We start from the raw sequence: 16758 nt of genomic DNA, 5'->3' as shown, positions 1-16758 counted from the left end.
TCCAAGGAGAAAAAATAGAGTGGGACACCTTTTCTCCATAAAACATATTTCAAAAGCTATTAAATGAACACAATTTTGAAATTGCTGATGTAGTACAAACCTTCACATTTTAAACAAGGGAAAAGTGTGTCCCAAAGAGGAAAATGACTTTCCAAGGTCACACAGGGAGTCAGTGCTCATTTCAGTACGATCCTACTCTTCTGATAGCCAATTAATCACTTAAACTACTATTATCTCATGTTATCCCATCTTTCACAACACAGATGGCATGCCCCTCATAGCACATTGCCATATGCACATAATTTAATCGGGAAGAAATGTAACCTGGTGCTAACAGTAAAAATTCCCTAGATCAAACAAATATTCATAGCCATTGGGTTAAAGATATAACTATCCATTTAACAACAAAATCATCTATAGTTCTTTGCTGATCTGATTCTGTTCAATAACTTCTTTAGCTTTTTAAATCTATCATCTCAATCAGTGGGGTTAAAAGCCCACAGTCCAGGCTGACCATAGCAGCAGTATAGAATTTACAGCTGAACTTAAGGGATGATTTTGCAAAAGGAGGACTACCATCTGGTCCAACCCTATCGCTTAACAGGTGAGGAACCTGTAACTAAAATTGGGAAAGGGACATACCTCTATGTCCCATGCACATGTACTAACAATGATCCTCTTCTTGAAGATCGTGTCATGCCTAAGTTATGATCTGGATGAGAGTTACAGCAGGGAACACCATTAGCTATTTCATTAATTATTCCTCTGTAGACATCACAATTGCAAAAGCTAATTGCTTCTGATCCAACCCCACCCTGTGGCTAAAGTCATCTGTTCAAAAGGCAAAACCTATACTCCTCTCCTGCTTAAAAATCTTCCATTGCACTTTACTGCTCTTAGCATAAAGACCAAAATCCTTGAGATGGCACATAGACAATGTGGAATATAGACAACCTGCTGCCTCTCCAGTCTGATCTCTTATCCTGTTCCTTCTAATTCTCCTATTTTTAGCTATAAGAGCCTTTAAGTTCCTTACATACACCCTATGTCTCTCTCAATCCTGTGCTCTTTTCTATGCATAGAATGCTTTCCCCCATCCATCCCTCACCCCCTGCCTTTTCCTGGATAACTTACACTCATCCTTCAGATCTTAATTCAAGTGCCAATTCCTCCGAAAAGCCTTCCCTTAACTGCCCATGCCACCAGTGTATATTAAAGTTTCATATTACAGATGCTCATAGCATCCTGTTCTCTGTATCATCTATTAATGTCTCAAGATTGCAAACTCCATGAAGGCAAAGACAGTATCAGTTCTGCTGATTCCCATACCCACCTTACACAGTATCTGGAACACAGTAGGCTTTCAAAAATATTTTCAATAAATGTTACTTGAATGTATAGTACACTTACATAACCTAATCACTGTGCTATCTTAACAAAGATGAATCTGAGAGCTAGGATTTGTGAATTACAAAGTTGTGATTTGTATTAGTTGTGATGACAATGAATCAAGTCTTACAGTTAAGACACAACCTCTGCCCAAAGTAAAATTAGTGCCCTTGATCAAAAGGTTAACAGAGAAATAGTTGAATAGCTGATCAATTTCTGATCTCCTCTAGGTTTTCATGTCGGCCCTTGCCATTAAGGGAATGGGAAAGTTAGGTTAAAACAGAGTGTCTTTAACAGGCCAAGGATAAAGAGCATTTTTGAAGAGATTTATCCTCTGTTCACATTTCCCATCCCTCTGAACAATGGTTCCAAAATAGGATCATGTCTGGTTTCAAGCCCAATTCAGTTCCAATGACACTACAACCCATTCATTTGAGAACCTGCCAACTGAACTCTCTTTTTTCTCTTCCCAAATTCCTGCTGGGTATTATTTTGTTGCCACCAAAAAAAAAAAAAAAAAAGCCTCAGTTGAAGTGACAACTCCTTGTTGGGAGGGCAGCCAGGGCTTTTCGGCAGGAGGTGATGGCACCACTTGCCCTCATCCAGAAAACAAAACAAAGCATCAGACTCAGGGCTTCTGAGAGACCCAAAGCTGTGCGGATGTTTGTTCAATATTCAGCAACGGTGCAGGGCGCTGCCTCCCTAGTCAGACAGGCTTGCTTTGGCAATAGGCTTGCACTTGAAGCATTTAAAGACTCCACAGGGACCAGAGGGGCTCAAATTAGAAACATTAAGGAGGGGGGAAAAAGGGTGAGACTTTTATATCATAAAGAATGGCCTTTATTACAGCAATGGCCTCCCAGGAATTACTGAAATGGGATCATTTCTTAGGCGGAGTTACTGTCTCCTGTTGGAGGAGAGCAATTGCTCTGAGGCCTGACTCAGGAACCCACACAAATATCCTTAACAAAGGGAAAACAGCCAGTCGAAAATGCCATCAGCAAGGCCTGTACTTCTGTGTTGTGTAACTGAACTTCTCAGCCCAACAGTCAAAGTCCACCATCATCAGTGTGCCCTTTATAAATAATGGTACCAAACCTAAAAGAGTACCGGGAGGATTAAACAAGGTGCTTGGCACAGGTTAAGCACTCAATAAATATAATTTGTTATTGTTGTTGTTGCTGTGGTTGTTGTAATTATGTTGGTGCTGTTGTAACAGGATGTCAACATTTGTAATTTCTGTTGAGACACCAAGACATAATAGAAGTGAAATACCAAAGTCGTGCCCCTAGATGCAGAATTTACAGAGGACATGAATCCCAACCAGTTTTATGACTCTAGAACCCTTAGCCAGAACAAGGAAACAAAAAGAGGTCAGAGAGTGAAAGGGAAAAATTTAGGGAAGATTTTTTTAGAGAGAACTAGTACCATGTTTGGAGTCCCTAACATGCCAGGAGGGACATGCAGAATATGCTATCTTCTAACCCCAAGATTTTTTTGAGAAGGACGCTCCAGAGTGCCACGTGAAGAACTTCTTATGTATTCTTGGCAACTGGGAAGAGAGTGGACTAAGTCCTGTCTTCACCTGAAAAAGGTCTAGTGGCCTATGGTGACAGAACAGAAGGGGCTGTGTGAGAATTAGCCCAAACCCTGAAAGGTTGCCTGGAAAAAAATGCTTGTTTCCCCTGGACCAGATGTGGGTCACACTGGAGAAAGAGCTGGCCTGGAACTGTTTTGAGTCCTGCCCAAGAGGAATTCTAACAAACGATGTTGGGTCCCCACAGTGAGTCTCCATGAGGTGGGCAGCCAGAGAAATAGTAGGTAGAAGGGGACCACAGTGGCCACCCAAAGATAAATGGCATTGCTCCAGGTCTTGGGAGACGTCTCTAGCAATGGGGATCACCGAAAAGCCCCCAAGAGAAAGGGCCAGCTTTATAAATATGCCAGGACCAGAGAGTACAGAGCCAGGCAGAAAGATACCAGGGCACATGTGACCTTCCTAAACCTTCCTGCACCTCTCTCTTTCTGTGTGGATTGTGGAAGGAGGAGAAGAAGAAATGCCAGGTTGAGAAACAGAATAAAGGCCAAACATACCCCTCACCCCCTTCTTAATGCTCCAACTGGGAAGGGCAAGGAGATCTGACTTGTCAAATTTAAAAATTTGATTACAATCTTTAACTGGATAGCCTAATTTTTTATTTGAAAGTGTGTTAGCAATGTAAAATGCCTATAGCACTGTCTATTCCAATGGTGATAATAAATTAGATGTGGCCTGCTAGAATTGTCATCTAGAAGTAAAGGAAAATTACCCTGGTGAATATATTAAAAAAAAGTATGGGAATCAACTCATATGTATATACTCTTGAACATACATATACTCATAGATTATATTTTGATTCCTCTCAACTTGTACTATCAACTGAACCATTTACATCACCATTATGGTGCATATTACATTTGTAATATTAGTTAATATGATAGTTAAATGAATATTTGTCTCCCCAACTAAACTGTGAGTTCCACGAGAGCAAGGACCATGGCCAGTTTTAATAAACATTTGCATTCCCAACACAGAGTTCACTGTCTGATATCGTGTAGACAGTGTTCAGGTAAATACCTGAATAAATGAATGCATGAATCTGACTCCTTTTTCCTTTAATCTTCTACTTGGGTAATATTTATCAGACTTCTAACCCCCTAACTCAATTTATCACTAAAGCCCCAAAGGCAACTGGTTTTTCCCGTAGTTTACCAATGTATACTTAGTAGCTCAGAGAGATGAAGTAACTTGCCCAAAATCACACAGCTAGTAACTAGTTTAGCTATTTCTATTCAGTTCACCTGCTTCTTCCACTGTCCATATTTCCTCTCTGAAAAATTTCTGACACTGATTGTCACTCCTGCATGATGAGTCATCTATATTCCAAACCCCTGTGTCTTCCTGGTACCTTCCACCTCCAGGCAACACCACCAACCTCCTCCCACCCATTTCCATGAACTAATAGGTTCTCATGGATAGAAAGTATTTTAAAGGTCACCTGGTCAGAAATCCCATCTAATGTTTCATTCACCATCAAATCATTCTCCAACTACTCTCTCTTGGACACTCCTAATCATGTGGAACTCATTGTCTTTTTAGGCCTCCAATCCCATTGTGGGAAAGCTCTGTTAAACAGACCAACTTCTCATCCCGGAACTGCATTCCTCATCCTAAACATCAGACCCAAACCCAGAGTTATGTAGTTTAAGCTGTTTGGATGTCTTATCTGCAGTACTCAAGCCTGCCCCCTACTTGGGGGTCATACTAAGAGTAAGCACTACCTGGGTGGATAAAATTCTGATCCCAGGAACGGGACATTACTGAGTGGCTTCTAATGAGATGTATGCATATGTGTGTGTTGTGGTTGTGTATATGAGTGTGTGTGTGTGTGCATATTTGGTGAATGGAAAGAGAAGCAACAGTGGAGATTCCAAAAAGAAAACAGGTTTACAAAACTGCCAAACCCTAGGACTACTGATGTCCTGATCTAACCTAATTTGGAAGCTTTCCCCCAAATGTACAAATCATAAGCACAATCATAGAGAAGCAGATAGAGCACAGTGGCTTGCTTGAGTTTGAACTCCACGTCTTCCATTTTCCAGCTATGTGACCTTGGATAAGTCACTTACCCTCTCCTAAAGTTCCATTTCTTCATTTGTAAAATGCTAATAATATTAGTACCTAATCATCAGATTATTTGGAGGATTAATGAGAAACTGAACCCAATAAAGAATTTCCAATTCTAGGGTGTCAAGAGCATTATGAGAGGTCATGTCCTAGCGCTTGGCCTTCATCCCAGCATTATTCAATTCTTGTGAATGTCTGAATTTGTAACTCTTCCCTTGAAACATGCCTGTGCTTTACTGTAAGGAATTTATCTTTCAGCTACCTGCTGTCTACCTATTGGAACACAGTAGACCAGCGTAGAATTGAATGCTTAAGTTCAAAGGTATTGAGTCAGACTACCTGATCTCAAATCCTAGGCCAGTCACTTCACCTCTCCAACCTTAGTTTCCTCATTTGGAAAATGAGGAAACCAATTCCTCTTCCAACTTTTCTCAGAATCAAATGAGAGATGATGGGCTAGCTGATTTATACCTGTGATCTCATTCCATCCTCTATCATCCTACAAAGTAGGGATTGTTGCCCCCTTTTACAGATAAGGAAACTGAGGCTTAGGGTGATAAAGTTTGACCTACAGGAGGATATCTGTCTTCAGGTGAAAGTAGTTAAATTTCTGAGGAAGGTCACATACTCTGTGAGAAAGGGAACCCTGGACACTGCCCAGTGGCCCAGTAGTGGCTGATACCTTGGCCAGAGTCAGGGCCCAGTCAGCACCGAAGGGTGTCATTTACTTCTGCCTCTTGAGACAAAGTAGGTTGTAGCCGTTAACCGGAACCTGAAAAAAGGGCCATGTGTGGTCTTCTGCTGCCCTCTAGTGACTGCTTAACATGATTGCTCTTGGGAAACATCTATTATTAACAGCTCTGATCCTTCCATGCCAAAGAATGATCTACTATGTGCAGAGCAACTTGCACTGGGGGCAGCAAGGAAAACGGTACAGGCTTAGCTATAATACAGGAAGCCTAATGCAATGACTAAACGGATTCTGAACGAGAGCATTTACCGAGAAGGCCTATTCAGTGCCAGGTTTGGAGCTAGGCTCTAGAGGGTGAAAATACGAATAACAATTTGTTCCAATCCTAATAGTACTCAAGTCTAGAGATTTGACTGAGTATATGGTCTGGGAATGAAAAACCAGAGAGATGGTGGAGGAGAGGCTGGATACAGGGCAGAGAGAAAAGAGAACTGATGGAGCAAGGTCTTAAAGGAGACAGGGAGAGAAATTCCCAGGTGGCAGTGGAAAGGATGTGGTCTGAATTTCATATAGATCTGGGTTTGAATTTCAGTTGGTCAAAACTAAGCATGTGACCAGGGCCTCTGTGTACAGTAATGTAAGTTGGGCCCTCCAAGAGGGTGACAAGGCAAAAGGGGGACTAAAGAGTGGGGACTAAATCCAATCTTGGCTCCACTCGCCAGGCCTGTGCTCATGACACTGAATCCAAGTGGAGGAGCACCTTTTCCTAATTCATATAAAAGATGACTTAAGGCCAGCCACAGTCCTGTATGTGACCATGGACAACCTATTTCCTCAATAGGAGCCTCTAATTTTCTCTGTGTAAATGAGGCTAATATTACTGACAATACAAAGTTGTTAAAATTTGAGATAATGTATGCCCATGCTGGACACTTAATAGCCACCCAAGAAATGCCAGTTCTTACTATTATTACTAGTACTAGTATTATCACAACATACTTTTATTTTTAAGAGGTGGTAGAAAAAGTGCTTGAAAAGGAGAGAGGGTAGAAAAGAAAATCGCATTTCCCAAACTTTGTTCTTTGCCAAGCACAAGACATTGTGGATCTCACTGAATCCTCACAATAATGCCTTGGAGTAGGAATATCATAATTTTTACAATCATATTTTACAGCTGAGGAAACAGAGGTTCGGAGAAGTGACAGGCCATGGCCAAAGGTCATTTGGCATTCAGGGTCTGAATCCAAAGCCCCTTTTCTGTCCAATGGAGTTTAGAAGCATCATTCAAAGGAGACCTGCTTTCTCCTCCCTGGGATCCAATTCCTCCCACTTTCTTAAAAACGTCATTCCTAACTTATCCCTTCACGGAAGGATTCCAAGATTATTTCCCCCTAATTCTTTCTCCTCCTTCCACTCACTTCTTACGCTAGAGTTCAAAGAGGAAATGCCCAGAAGGGACTATTCTTGGACAATGTTTATGGAATTGGAGGCCTCTGAGATGCTAATGACCTGCCTTAGATGAAGACTCCCAGATTGCCCTGCTGGGACATGACCTTGAGGCAGGAAAGCAGGCTGGCAAGGCAGAACAGGACACCCTAGGGACAGGGAGAGGCTGCCTGGTTCAAAGTCCAGGAGGGGATGAACCTGCGGTAGGGTCAGCTTGGGGCTTTGGTTAGAGAAGCCATTTGGAAACAAATTGCCACTCTCTGACTGCTTTCCTAAGAGGCTAACAGTCTTGCTTTCACCCTTCTAACTCCATTTTATTGAAATTTTAACAACATTCAGGTTAAAAGATCACCTTTGAACATGTTGGCAGGCGTTACTTGTGGAGAACATGTTCAAGGTTGAGTTACTTCTCCATTAGCTCCCCTCTGCACTGTAGCTGTGCCACTAGGGGAAGGGAGAAAAATGAATTAGCCCACTCAACAAAAAATAAATATAACAAAATAAAATATAAAGGGCTGAAACTCATCAGGGATTCCCTGACTTATATTTGAGACAATCAGTAATATTGTTAATATAAACAATAGCTATACTTTTATAGGCACATATTCCAGGCCAGTTGTTCTGCTACTTGTTTTGCATACCTTATCTCACTTGGTCTCTATAAATCCTAACAACAATGAGAGGTAGGTTTTATTATCACCTTGTTTTTTTAGAGATGGGGTCTCACTATGTTGCCCAGGCTGGTCTCTAACATCTGGCCTCAAACATCATTACTGCTTTTTAAAAATGAGGAAATGACCATAGAGATGAAATCAGGGGCCCAAAAAGACCTGGATTGCCACTTTGACCTGCTTTACATCTAAGCACTTTTCTATTATACTATGTTAAGCTGCCACATGCCTAGAGATTCAAGTCTAGGCAGCTATAAATTCTGGAAACTGAATTTGCAATGACTGCTACCTCTGCCCATTACATCATACTGATCAGCAATAAAACTCTTAAGATAAAAATCTATAGACAATCAATAGGAAATTGATTGTAAAACTAAGGTACATCCAAACAGTGGGGTATTATGTACTTTAAAAAGAAATTAGTACAATCTTTATTATGTAAGATATGGAGTAATTTTATTAAATGGAAAAAGCAAAGTGCCCAGTAGTATCTATAGCGCTTGCTTTTGTATAAGAAAGAGGGACGGGAGTATAAACACACACATATATATATGGTATATACTTTTATAAATGTATATGTTATTTTTTACTAATATACACTGAAGAAAGTAACCAAAACTAATAAAATGGTTACCTACAGGGGGAACAAGAAAACAGTGTCCAGAGACAAGGGTAAAAGAGTTTCTCAGTATACCTTGTTTTATACAAGTTTTAGCTTTGCTATCTATCACACACAAGTTTTACATAATTTTTTAAAAATCAAAAAAGAAAGACAAAAACAATCTCTATAAATTATATACAAACTGAAAAATATATCTAACTGTATATCAAAGTTTTGATATAACCATGTAGAGAAAATAATAAATTCGAGTAGATTTAAAATGCAGCATTTTTATTTTATATGCTTAGTGAGAAATATTCCAAACACAAAATGATCTACAAATAAATCTAAATTTAATGGTCTTATTACTAGTTGTATTATTAGTGTTGTTATTTTGAAACAATTATGCTTATATTGTCGGCTATAGCAAATAAGCCATTACACTACTATCATTAGAAACTAAGATTTTTCAGCATGAGAGACAACCAAGTCTGGCATAAAATAGAGTTAAGAAAAATTATGTTAACTGAAATTTCAACTGGAAATCATAAAACCTTATGATTTGTTTTTCTGTTTTAAAAAATAAACATTTTGTACCTCTGCCCACTGAAAAGGCCTAGAAGTAATGACAATGTACTAGCAACAAATACCCCTAATGCCAAGACTGTGATTTTTAAATATTATTTTCCATTAAAAGGAACAAAGGATTCTTGGAAAAATTCCTGAATCCAAATCTAGAACAAGTATGGTATAAGCTGAGCCTGGGATGTTTTGTTGTACCAAAAAGCAAGTTCAAGACTAATGGAGTCATTTCTAAAGGACATTGAAACCAACTTACAAAAGCTCACATTGGCCTAACAGTAAACACTTTTGAAAAGAATAATGATTGCAATTGGTTGAAATTTATCAAACAATAAATTTCCATTAATTTATAATGTTCCTCAAACTAAAACCAAAACCAAAACCAAAGCCAAAACCAAAACCAAAACCAAAACCAAAAACAAACAAAAAACAAAGAAACAAAGCTTATTGGTCACCATTGGATATTGCTAGAAGACCAGAACATTACTCTAAAAATTAATAAAAGAATGACACTTTCAGTCATGCTCTTATTATATCAACTGTATTTCAGAGTAACTGTATTTTTCTTTATGGAAATATCATAGGTAATAAAAGCATGAAGGATGACAGAATTTAAAAATTACCAATTTGCAATCTCTAATAAAATAATAGATCCAGACAACCAATGAATTCTAAAACCATTAGGAGAAAGGCTGATGTAAAATTTCTAATGAATAGATCAGATAGCTGAATCTGCTGCTCAAATTCAACATGACTAAAAGTACACCCAGACATTAAGTGCCCGTGATATGATGTCATGGGAAGGATACAGCCCTGCCTGTGTACTGCAGGTGGTACTCCTTGGACTATAGATAGAATTCAGGGGTCTGAAAATTTGTATAGGAAAAAATATATATAATTTTATTTTTTAGTATCTTACCACTGCAATTTAGTATTTCCTTAAATTATGAATGCAAACAACAAAATATAGCAATATTAACATTATGAGTTTGACATCATAGAATTCACATATATTTCTAACACATTACAGTTATTAGAAATATTTCAAAATATTTATGCTTGATACTACTTATAATTATAGTTATTAGACTCTTGTCATAAATAAAGGAATACATGCATTACTACATCATACATTTATTTAAATTTTCATAACTATGTCTTGATATAATTTCTTTCTTTGTCCTCATGGATTTTGTTTTATGCATTTAAAAACATTATTCTGAGAAGGGAGTCTGTAGTCTTCATCATTCTACAAAACGAGTCCATGAGACAAAAAAAAGTGGCAAATCCCCAAAAGAGAGGAACAAGTAAAACAAAACCATGATAAAGCAATTTGCTAAATCTGCAATGTGGAAAGTTCTAAAGGACAAAAGAGCCAATGTCTTCAACAAATAATGATATTAGAAAATGAAAAGGTGTAACTATTACAGATTAAAAGAGACCTAGCATAACATATAGACATTTTGATCCTTATTTAAATATAGACTACAAAAGATATTTTTGAAACAATAAAGGAAATTTGAATATGAACTGCTAGATGTGATAATGATATTGAGATTGTATTAAAATATAACTATCCATTGCAGATATATACTGAGGTATTTACAGGAGAAATGATAAGATACTGTATTTGGGATTTGTTTTAAAACACTCCAGCAACAAAAAAACAAATTGGGGACGAGCAATAGCTGAAGCAAAATTAGCAAAATATTGACAACAATTATTGCTAGGTGATGGACACATAGTGATTTACTATACCATTTTCTGTGTGTGTACTTAAAATCTTCCTTAATAAAACATTGAGGAAAGACAGCTGCCAGAAGGATTATACAAAATTGCTAAAGGCAATTATTACCAGGGAGAAGAATGAAGAGAGATTTTTCCTATTCTACATTATGTACTGTTTTGATTCTTTCTTGTAAATATGTGTTCACGTGTATTATTTTTAGAGTCTTTTCAGTCTTTAAAATTGAAAGGAAGGTAGAGCAAAATTGAAAGGAAGGTACAGAGATTTTTCCATATGCTCCCTGCCCTCACACTTACATAGTTTCATAGCTTCCCCCATTATCAACATCCCCAGCAGAGTGGTCCATTTGTTACAATTGATGAACCTACAATGACACATCACAACCACTCAAAGTCCATAGTTTACATTATAGGGTCACTCCTGGTGTTGTGTTTTCTATGGGTTTGTACAAATATATAATTAAATGACATGTAGCCACCATTAAAGTACCATACAGGGTATTTTCACTGCCCTAAAATACTCTGTCTTCCACCTATTCATCCCTCTCCCTTATCCCAACCCGTGGCTACCATTGATCTTTTAAGGTCTCCATAGTTTTGGCTTTTCTGGAATGTCATACAGTTGGAGCCATACGGTATGTAGCCTTTTAAGATTTGCTTCTTACACTTACTAATGTGGATTTAAGGTTCTTCCACATATTTTCATGGCTTGATGGTTCATTTCTTTTTAGTGCTAAATGTAGTACATTGTCTGGATGTACCACAAATTATTTATCCATTCATCTACGAAGGACATCTTGGCTGTTCTGAAGTTTGGGCAATTACAAATAAAGTTACTATAAATGTCCATGTATAGGTTTTTGTATAGATATATGTTTTAAATTCCTTTGGGTAAATACCCAGAAGCACAATTGCTAGATTGGATGATAAGAGTATGTTTAGTTTTGTAAGAAACTGACAAACTGTCCTCTGAAGTGGCTGTGCCATTTTGCATTTCCACCAGCAATTAATGAGAGTTCCTGTGACTCTACTTCCTTGTCAGTATTTGGTGTTATCAGTATTCTTGATTTTCGCCACTCTAATAGGTGTATAGTGGTATCTTGTTTTAATTTGCATTTCTCTGATGACATATGATGTAGAACATCTTCTCATTTGCTTATTTGCCATCTGTATATCCTCTTTGGTAAGATGTATATTAAGGTCTTTGGCTCATTTTTTAGTTGGGCTGTTCATTTTCTTATTGTTGAGTTTTAAGAGTTCTTTGTATATTTTGCCTAACAGTCCATTATTGAATGTGTCTTTTGCAAATGTTTTCCCCCCGTCTTTGGCTTGTCTTCTCATTATCTTGACATTGTCTTTCACAGAGCAGAAGTTTTTAATCTTAATGAAATCCAGCTTATCAGTTTTTCTTATGCATTATGTTTTAATTTTAAAATTTTCCTATTTTTAGAAAAATAAAATAGAATAATCGATAAGCAGTGACATGAAAAGTATATGTGGCATGGGGGAGGGGGTTGGGCGAAGGACTCTGTCTCTGTCTGTAGCCAGTCCTATAGATGCCATTTATGGAGTGATTAATGGTAGCCACCATAAAGAGAAAAGTTGGCTGAAATCCTGGAGCCAAGAGGAGCAGGGTGTCTGGGACTGGGGTTGAGATGTGGGGCTTGGTAGAAATTAAGCCTATGGGAAGTTTTCCAAGAGGCCCTCATTTAGTGTTGAGTTGAGGTTGTTGGCACTACACAGGGAATGTCCTCCGGGCAATAATATGCATTAAGCACACACTCAGTCAGGGCTTGATTACTGCTGAAACTTTGACCATCCACACTACTTCAAACTATTACAAATTAGATCTGGTCAATGAACATAAATGTATACAATATTAAAGCTTCAAAATTCTGAACCAGTTGTTTCCATATCAGTTCAAGGGAATAAGCCAGAAAGGAAAAAAAAATCTCTCTGCACAAGGACATTTATGCAGTCTTATTTGTGATGGTTCAATGTTCAAAGATGGGTCTGTTAACTTGACAGACTCTCAGGTAGCTAGTTTTACAAATGTGAAGTCCAGAGAAAAATGATTTCAAACATTCTTCCATGTTAAGTAAATAAAATATCTAACTATATGTTTATTAGAAAAATACTTGTTGGATGCCCATAATTATCATAGAATGTATGAACAGAGTAAGGATGACTTTATATTTAGATAAATATTACCAATATGATTATATTAAGGTGGTAGATAAAACTGACTTTTTGAATGCTCTTTTATGTTTTAAATTTAAATTAAATTTAAACATCTATTGACCATGTATCAGGTATAGGTTAGGCTGAGAAATACAAAGGGACTGAGTCCATCACATGGAGATTAGAGTCAAAGTTTCAGCAAAAGGTAAAACTATTAGATAGATTGATAGATAATACAGAGAAGGAGGGGGGAAAGAAAGAAAAAGGGATGGAGAGAGAGTGGGAAGGAAGGAGAGAGGAAAGGAAAAGTGTTGGAGAAAGAGCAAGAGGAAGGGAGATAGCCTCTAAAATGGCCTTCAACACTCCCACCTTCTGATATTCACTGCCTGGTATAACCTCCTCCACTTGAGTAAACTGCTCCTCACCATCAGAATATGGCAATGTTGAAGGGATACCACTTCTGTGACTAGGGTTACAAAAGGTACGACTTTAGTCTTGTTAGTAGACTCTTTCTTGCTGGCTCTGATGAAACAAAATGAGTCATGAAAAGGCTCATGTGGTAAGAAACTGAGGACAGTCTCCAGCCAAAAGCCAGTAAAGAACTGAGGCCCTCAGTCCAACAATCTTTAAGGAACTGAATCTAGCCAACAACTACATAAGTCATCTTAGAAATGGCTACTTCCCCATTCCAGCCTTTGGATGAGCCCCCAGCCTTGGCCAATAACTTGACTACAGGCTTGTAAGACACTATAACACACAGGAACCAGCTGATCTGTACTTGGATTTAGGACTCAAAGAAACTGTGAGATAATAAATGTGTATTGTTTTAAGCAGCAAAGTTTTGGAGGTAATTTTTTATACAGTGAGAGATAAGTAATACAGATAGATAGATATAATTTTATAGTATTTCATGAAAATTCTAGTAATTATAAGTGTTTAACCTCAGATATATTTGTTAAAATGTATTAGAGTTTTCATTCCTTACATTCTCTTCCATATATTCTGTTAGCAAGACGTTCCTTTTCCCCCTCAGAATTCAAATGCATAGGAGACTATTTTGTTGAGCAGGAATAACAATAATAATAATAACAACAACAATAACAATCATCGAGCACTTATTCTTTACCAGGTAGTGCTCTAAACATTTTAGATCTATTACATCATTTAACTTTCACATTTCTATGTGGTAGACAGAGGAGAGAAGGAAAATGAAATATAGAGAGGTCTAAATAAGTTGTCCAAGGTCACAAAACTTGTCAGTTGCAACAAGTTATCAAGCATTTCTTCAAATCATCTTCTCCTCTATTCAAAATAAACTTTCAGCAGGGTGAAGCTGGTTCTGTCTGATTCTAAAGCCCTCACTCTTTCTAGACAGTGGTGTACTCAATAAGCAAACTTATTAATAGCACGTGGCGTATAATGAACATTACTATGTTAGGCAAAGTGCTAAGTGTTTTATATCCAATATCTCATTCTGCTCCTAACAGTCCTGTGAGTTAGCTATTGTTATCCCTATTTTATAAAAAAGAGAATAAAAGAGAACTAGGGATCTTCATAAATGAAGAAAACAATATTTAGCTCAAAGGGTGGTATTATCACTTGACTTGTGACCCCCTCCCCCAACTAAAAAAATATGTTGAAAGCCTAACCTCTAGTGTGTCAGAATATGAACTTATTTGAAAATAGGGTGATTGTAGTTGCAATCAGGTAAGATGATGTCATACTGGATTAGGACAGGACCTTAATCCAATATGACTAATGTCCTTATAATAAAGCACAGACGAGAATGCCATGGAAAGGCAGAGATTGGAGTTATGCTACCACAAGCCAAGGAATGCCCAGGGCCACCAGAAACTGGAAGAGGCAAGGAAGGATCTTTCCCTAGAGGCTTTGGAGAGAGTGTGGCCTTGCTGACACCTTGATTTCAGTCTTCTAGGCTCCAGAATTGTGAGAGAATAAAGTTCTCTTGTTTTAAGCCACCTAGCTAGTGATACTTCATTACTGCTGCCCTAGAAAACTTACACAGGTAGTTTAAATGTTCAGTGAAAAACTTATATTAAAACACTGGATAAAGAGTATTTAAAGTGGTCCCTAAAGAGTATTTTTTAAAAGTCTCTGTGGTCGTGTACAGTGGCTCACACCTATAATCTCAGCACTTCAGGGGGCCGAGTTGGGAGTATCATTTGAGGCCAGGAATTTGAGACCAGCCTGAGCAACATAGTGAGACCCCATCTCTACAAAAAATAAAAAATTAGCCCGGCGTGGTGGCACACACCTGTAGTCCTAGATACTCTGGAGGCTAAGGCAAGAGATTCTCCTGAGCCTAGGAGTTTACAGCTGTAGTGAGCTATGATAGCTCTACTGCACGCCAGCCTGGGTAGCAGAGCAAGACCGTGTCTTTAATTAATTAATTAAATTTAATTCAATAAAACAAAATGTCTCTATGTAAGAGGAATGCTAATATTGTGCCCTTGTATGCAAAGCTATGGGATAAAAATGAATGCATTTCCCCAGAGTGCTTAATTTACTCTGAGATTTTGTGGTAAGGTAATTAATTTAACTGGTAAGTAAATTAAATATTAAAAAACGACAGTCAAACAAACATTGATATTACTTAAGGAGAAAAGAGAGATTTTCTTTTTTCCAAAGGCATACTTGAGTTACAACCCCAGACTTTCAGGAGTACCCTTAACTCTCCTCTGTTATGGGAGAAACATCTATATGTGTACTGAAACATATGCATATATATATGGCATACATATGTATACATATAAAACCATGAACAGTCCCGGATTGAATCAGACTTTGGGCTGACAATTGTGGTTCTCAGCAAACAGGGTGCCAAGTCTGCCTACCTGGTCTGAGAAGGGAGTTTTAAGTCAGAAACCATTTGACACCAACTCTCTTTTATCACCCACCTGCTAATTACAATTTAACAACGGTTACCATTATTTAAGTGCAAGCCATTCACAATTTTGGTTAATCTTCATAGCAAATCTAATCTTCACTTAGAAATAAAGAAGTGGGAAGAGAGATTAAACTAGGTTGAGAGGGTATGCTCTCAGAATTGGGTTCGATCTGGGCGCCTGACACTTAGGAACAGGTGACCTTGCTATTTAACCACCTAGGCATCAGCTGCCTTATGTCACAGGGTCCTTGTGAGGATTAAGTAAGTTTTGCACCTGAAGTACTTAGCTGTAGACAGACACCACGTGCTCAAAGATGTTAGTTTTGTTATTGGTTTTGGTTGTTGTTTTATTATTGTGCAGGGTCATATAGCTAAGTGGAATGTTAAATGCAAGCCCACCTTACTTCAAACTCCTTTGCGCTTTGTGCTTCTAAGCTATACCATATGGTCACCTTCAGAAGCAGGTAACTGACCCCAAACTACCACAGAGACTGAGGTCATGGCCAGCCAATAGAACAGAACCCCTCCATCCCACGGGGTAAGGCTCTTCTCACCCATCCCATCCCCAACTCCCCAAAGCTAGACTTGCATTTGGGTTCCTGGGTAGCTTCAGCCTGCGGGGACAGGGGCTGCAGAGCGTATTCCCTTCTCTACCTTCGCTGTTGGCCTCATAGCCGAGTAGGCAAAAAATTCCTTCACTAGAGCGATTTGTTCAGGCCCGAGGCACTGCCCTTCGAAGGGTGTCCAGGTTCTGTGCTTGTTCCAGAATGGAAGTTTTATTCTTCCCTTGGCCCATTCCTCAGATGGGAAAGCTGAGGTTCAGAGAGGCCTTTCTGCAAGGTGCCAAGGCTTTGATGAGCACCCCTCCCTGAGGTC

The 16758-nt window shown here is 38.4% G+C and overlaps 1 protein-coding gene across 1 annotated transcript in view; it reads right to left on the bottom strand.

The window, feature by feature from the left end:
• Positions 1-16758, bottom strand: part of ASTN2 (astrotactin 2) — an 808895-nt gene that overhangs the window by 163980 nt on the left and 628157 nt on the right. The window lies entirely within an intron of this gene.

This window comes from Lemur catta, chromosome 10, assembly GCF_020740605.2.
Source record: "Lemur catta isolate mLemCat1 chromosome 10, mLemCat1.pri, whole genome shotgun sequence".
Classification (NCBI taxonomy): Eukaryota; Metazoa; Chordata; class Mammalia; order Primates; family Lemuridae; genus Lemur; species Lemur catta.
The sequence above is the reverse complement of the archived record's forward strand: the minus strand, read 5'-3'. Positions and strand labels throughout refer to the sequence as shown.